A 6,296-nucleotide genomic window follows, 5' to 3' on the forward strand; every position below is an offset into this window, starting at 1 on the left:
AATTCCCATCTCTGCTTAAGTGAAATGAAGTGAAACATAAGATAAATAAAGAAGAACCAAAGTGCTCATATTAAGGCCAAAATGCCTAATATATACCGGGGCACTAATGTAGGAATAAAATTCAATCTACCTATATATGACATGAACTATTTTGCTATTAATCCAAAAAAGATTACTGAAGTCTTTTATGACCATGACACAACTCCTGTAATGGCATGCCCATGCATTTTGTAACAAAACACTCAAAAGTATATGATAAGATATGGAAATAAGTCTTCCTTCTTAGTTAGCTTCAAGTCAGCTAGATTGATATGACTTTTGTCAACAGCAGGCTCCTCATTTAGTCCACTCTTGTCTCAATTCAATTCCGTGAAAGATTTACAACAGGACATCTGTTAGCCTAACTGAAATATGCCATGGAATAAATTTACAATTTCCACACACTTAGGTATCAATATCCTTAAATTGGAGATTAATGTGAATGACATCCATATATCAGTAGTCATTTTTTACATCCTCATCATATGCTTAGGATAATTAACATAATTATAGAATGATTTCCACACGTCTGCATAATAGTTACAGAAATTTAACATGCATGACTCACCTAAGTTTAATCATGAGTCCTTTGATGTGATCTCATGTGTTCTCTCTAAACAAGTGGACTAGTAGTAGTACTGTATGGTAATAAATGTGAAAAATGGCTCTTAATCTTGACAATATGTTAAGCAAAGATAAATAAAATTTTTAAAGACCGAACCATGCACCTTTTAGAAGTGATGCAAGAATCTTTCTCTTACTTGAAAATCCATTAAAATCTTAGGTAAGGAGTGTTCTTGGAAATCATTCCTGCAAATTAAGGACTTCTAAGGATACTTAAACCAGAAAGCTCTGATACTAGGTGGTAAATTACAATAAACTTTACTCTTTTTATGCCAAAATAATGAAATATCTGATATAACAGTTGATTTTATATCTCTATATAAGACAACTTAATGCAAACATGTTTCACTAGAATGTGTAAAGCCGTCAACAATCCACATTAACCATGACTCAACTGGTAGATAACTAAGTATTCATGGTACTTATAAACATTACACATATTGGTAATGATAAAATGTGTATATGCCAAAGAGGGATATATGCAATAAGAACTGATTAGTCATCGTATCAACACACAGCAAACAAAGAGGGAAAAACCACTTAACCAGGCCAAATATACCTATGTCAGAGCATTAGAATAAAGGTGCTTCCATGCTATTGAATAGATTGAGAATTCCATATCAGCAACTCATCTTCAAATTTGATGTAAAGAACTCAAAAATGTAACCACTTATGTGAATTACCAGAGTAAAGCAATGGAATAGGTAGTTAAGAGGTAATCATATCCAAAATTACTCTTGAATAAAATACATCAAGGCCAGGTAAACACTGACATAGGTGACTCTCTAATAACTAGCTATGTGGAGCAACATCAAACACTTGCTCATAAATAAATAATACAGATGACACCCTATGGAATCAGTTTTAACATAATAGAAGTTCAATATGATTTAGTCTGAGCTTTGAACTTGAATATAGAAAAAACAGACAACAAGTTAGAAAATGTATGAAAAAATACATTTTGCTACTCCAAATATATTCTCTCATTAAGCAAAATACATGATGACACCATAATGCCAATGCAGAAGATGATTGCTGTGAATATAACACTGCACATGCTTCTTCTGCTCAGGTCATTTGGACATGAAATGCAGTAATTGTATCTTATCGTTGTAGAAGTCGTTCCACTATATAGCCATCAATTCATAAAGAACATGATACAACAGGCAGCGTTGAATCTGGAACAAAGGAATAATCTTGGTGACATTAACTGAGTGAACTTGAGTAACATAAAAGAATAAAACAAATCACCACTGGTATTCACATAACATGCATTTTCATTTTAATGCACAATATATGCACTGCAGAACACCTTAGTAAGAGGACTACCCTACAAGCACACAGGAGACTGTCTCTTGACGACAGGTAAGAGACCCCGAGGAGATGGCCGCCCTCTCCCCTTTCTCCCTTGGTTCGTCAATTTTCGAGTGTTCACCCCCACCCACTTCCGCTTCTTTCCGAGGTCAACACTTCGCCTTTCCGAAATTACATTATCTTCAAGAGGCATTATGCGGATACCGAGTGATCATGGCTGTATATTTAATTATTTTCTAATTTTATATTGGTAATTCGTCGTGGTATAACACGAATTAGACATTAATTAGTATAATTATATCGCTGATGCGTCGCCGATACGCCGATACCGGAAAAGAGCCCTTCCTCCCCCTTGCAACATCCGCTTCGTCCCTTTCACTTTGTGCCATAACCGCCATAACTCGAATCTGAGGTGTCCTGCCTTCGAAGTTACGATCACCGCACGTGTTTATCCTCATTGTTGGAGCTTGCCGGTTCTTGCAATCGCTTTTTCAACTGCGTCCATTTTCACCGCTTTGAGGTAAGTACTGATTAATTTGTATCCCTGCTAATTTTTATGGCATTATCATATTGTCTTCACGTGTCCCAAAGGACTTAGATTTTGTCATTTATTCGGTAGTGTATTCGATTCGCTTATGGTTGCCTTTTACATGTATTTTCATGTGTTACTCATTAACCTCATTAAGGATAATATTCGTTATCTAATGTACCTACCTTAGTGTTGATCCCAAATCGCCTCGTGCAAGTCGAAAATATTCACGAAGCATGGCCGTTATCCTTCCGACGCCATTATTTACTCTGTGGACTTTTATTAAGTTTTGTTGAATTCCCGATAATAAGGAAAATTAATGTAAACAGCAGATTTATTTTGAGACATTAAAATTAATGAAAGTTGATATGTTTAATATTCGGCTAGCCGCCATGTTGTGTGGCTCGAGGTGCATTGTCACATTTACTGATATAGATTATAATAATGAATTGATGTCCTTTAGTCTTGCTAATACTCGAGAACCGATTTGGCTCATTTTGATTTTAAAATGTTGGTGAGTGAAAGTTCAGGGAAGGTTTAAAAGGTGAGAATATTATGAGGTATATGTGGCCTTGGAATGGGCCCTGAATATTTTTCGTAAGAAGGACAGGTAAAGTTCGTTATGAACGACTGCAACCTTTTCTTTTGCATATTTAAATTCGTGATAATGGTTGCACATAGTTGGAGCATATAACATTGGAAAGAAAAATAAATTCTCATTCTTGCACTCGAATTTCGTCTTCTGCGTTATTTACCTTGAATTTGGGGAAAGTATTCGAAAAAATGCTGAAAATTTAGTGACGTATAGGCTCACTATCCCCTTGATTGTTGATTTACCTCATAAAAAGCTGATTTATCATTGTGGGTAAACTTTTCTCGGGATCCCTCCGGGTTAATGTTTTTATATCGGCCAACGTTTCAAGTACCGTCTCGGCACTCATCTTCAGGGCTGAATCATAAGGGCAGCTCATTTATCACTGTTTATTCACAAATAGGGTGCGCGAAATGATTTTCACATACTTTACGTTAATTTCGTTACTATCAGTTCATTGTTGATGTTAACGTAGTCAGTTGATTTTGTAGTTTGACATAGCGCCAATATTTACTTGTAAGTGCGCGAGAAATATTAATACTTTGATCATTCATAATTCTATGGAGATGGCGACCAAACTAAGGTCGTTCAATTCAATCAAATGTTCAAATCAGATTAATCGGTTAAGACGCAGTACTCATGTGATCCTGCAATCAGTAGCATTTAACTATGTTTGGATTGTAAATTATTGTACCGATAAATCAGTGCAGGTGGGGAAATACTAATCATTTGTTAATATTGCAAGGCGTTTCTCTTCTGACTTGGTATCATAAATAAATATGGAAAGTGGAACTGGTTGATTGGCATCTCAGTGGATGTTCCTGATAATAGTGGTGGTTTTTAAGCTTGGTGAGTTCTTCTTTTGATTTCTTTTTATCCACCCTTACAGTTTATATGTATGGACTAACGGAATTTTTTTACATCTTCATTAATAGGTGGTGAAGTGAGGACCTGATGTTTGGATCATCGTTCTTCTGATTCTGGTGGGCAACAAATACTCCAGGGTGAATCTCTTCTGACTTGTTATCATACATATCTATGGAAAGTGAAACTGGTTGATTGGCATCTCAGTGGATGTTCCTGTTAATAGTGGTGGTTTTTAAGCTTGGTGAGTTCTTCTTTTGATTTCTTTTTATCCACCCTTACAGTTTATATGTATGGACTAACAGAATTTTTTTACATCTTCATTAATAGGTGGTGAAGTGAGGACCTGACGATTGGATCATCGTTCTTCTGATTCTGGTGGGCAACAATTACTCCAGGGTGAATCTCTTCTGACTTGTTATCATACATATCTATGGAAAGTGAAACTGGTTGATTGGCATCTCAGTGGATGTTCCTTTTAATAGTGGTGGTTTTTAAGCTTGGTGAGTTCTTCTTTTGATTTCTTTTTATCCACCCTTACAGTTTATATGCATGGACTAACAGAATTTTTTTACATCTTCATTAATAGGTGGTGAAGTAAGGACCTGACGATTGGATCATCGTTCTTGATTCTGGTGGCCAAAATACTCTTTGAGGATGTTTTTCTTCTGGTATCGTAGCTGAGAATTGGATGACTTATACATAGGGAGTGGAAAGTGGTATTGATACAGCTTACTTATTTTTTAATGTTGCTGTTTTGTGTGTGTTTACATGAGATGATGGTTTAGAACTCCGTAGGTTCTTAGTTGTCATTATCTTGCTTGGTTATTGTGTAGCTTAATTCTGTAGTAACAGATATTTTTCTTTATTAATAGGCGGAGTTATCGGTGTCGGAGTGATGTATCCTGTTTGGTTTCTTCTGCTGGTGGGAGACATTCACAATAAGGATTATTCTGCAGCGACAATCTGCCTGTTATACCATTTTGGTTGAAGAATCTTTGGAGGCACAGCTTTATACGTAATCTTTGGTTTTATTTTATTCATTATCCTCTCATATTTGGTTGATATTTAATTTGTTTTGGTTAATGTACTTGATTGACTATCTCATTCCTTTTTTATTGTCATTTTTATATTTGATGCAGTTTAAAGGAGTAATAGGAATTTCTTAATTAATTTAATAGGTGACACATAAATGGTTCATTTCCACACCCGTTTGACCACATATCTGCATTCCTCATGCAGTAGCCGTACCGTTTTGGGCATATTAATCTAATAGAGGAACTATTATCGATGGATTCTTTGGCAGTTGTTCCCATACTTATGTTGTTGGGTGATTATGTGAAACTTGCCAAGTTCTCTGCTAGTAAATTCTTCGTCAATATTTTGAGTGATTACAATTTTTTTAATTTCTTCATTTTTACGCAATTGTTCTTATTACCTTGTGATGGAACATGTTAATACCTTCTGATGGTGAGCATGGTTCACAGCCATGATGAATCTCCACAATGTTGTGAAGCAGACATGCAATTTTGCAGTAGAATTAGAAGGTTGTGCACTTAATCCTTGGCAGAGATGCCTGGTGTTTTTCTGTTGATGTTTCATTTAAGATATGGAACAATGGAAATCCCTCGTGTTTTGTTTATTCTTAAGTGTGGGTTTAACATATGGCATGGTGACATTCTTGGGATATTGCTGTGAGGATGAAGATGCTATTTTCTAAAATGCTTAGCTTTGTTGTTGCGATTCTGCAGTTTTTAATTCAGGGAGGATTCTTTACAGATTTCCTATTTTGTTCATTTTATCTTTAAAATCTCATCTTGTTCTTGTGTATCAAGTATGTTATTTTCATTACGTATTGGCTCTATTAATTGGGCATTGCATAGTATTTTAGCCTGAGAGAAAACGTGTTAAAGTTCTCAAAGCATTATTATTGTTTTTGTGTAGTCATAGCATTTTCTTAATGCAAGTATTCTGCTTTTTCTTTTCAGGTGTTGCTTCAGTCCCTTGATGCCCAGTGGCCTTGTGAAAAGCTGTTTCTATGTAATAGGAGTTCATATTTGAAGTTTCTCTGACATTCAATGTGGCTTGTTCTAGTACTTTTTGTAAATAAACCAATATTTGCAAATGCTTGATTTTCTTTGACATTTCCTACGTTTCTGTCACCGAGATTTCGGTTTGTGTGTTGTCATCGCTGTTGCTACCAGTCCATTAACACCATGTTCGTAAGTAATATGCTTTAATGTCAATTCGCATACGCCACAGATTTATAAGTGGCCGGTTAATGTATCTTGGAATAGTAAAGTAGCGGTCGACTGTAGCTCGCTGCTCGTAGTG

General features: G+C 35.6%; 1 long non-coding RNA gene across 1 annotated transcript; it reads left to right on the plus strand.

Moving 5' to 3' along the window:
* Positions 1 to 2,374: 2,374 nt before the first annotated feature.
* LOC124168188 lies at positions 2,375 to 6,087 on the plus strand. Its single transcript, XR_006866862.1, has 6 exons — positions 2,375 to 2,497; positions 3,844 to 3,947; positions 4,034 to 4,206; positions 4,552 to 4,681; positions 4,838 to 4,980; positions 5,951 to 6,087. It is a non-coding gene; the product is annotated as an uncharacterized LOC124168188 (long non-coding RNA).
* Positions 6,088 to 6,296: the final 209 nt, after the last annotated feature.

Source organism: Ischnura elegans, chromosome 11 (assembly GCF_921293095.1).
Source record: "Ischnura elegans chromosome 11, ioIscEleg1.1, whole genome shotgun sequence".
Lineage (NCBI taxonomy): Eukaryota > Metazoa > Arthropoda > Insecta > Odonata > Coenagrionidae > Ischnura > Ischnura elegans.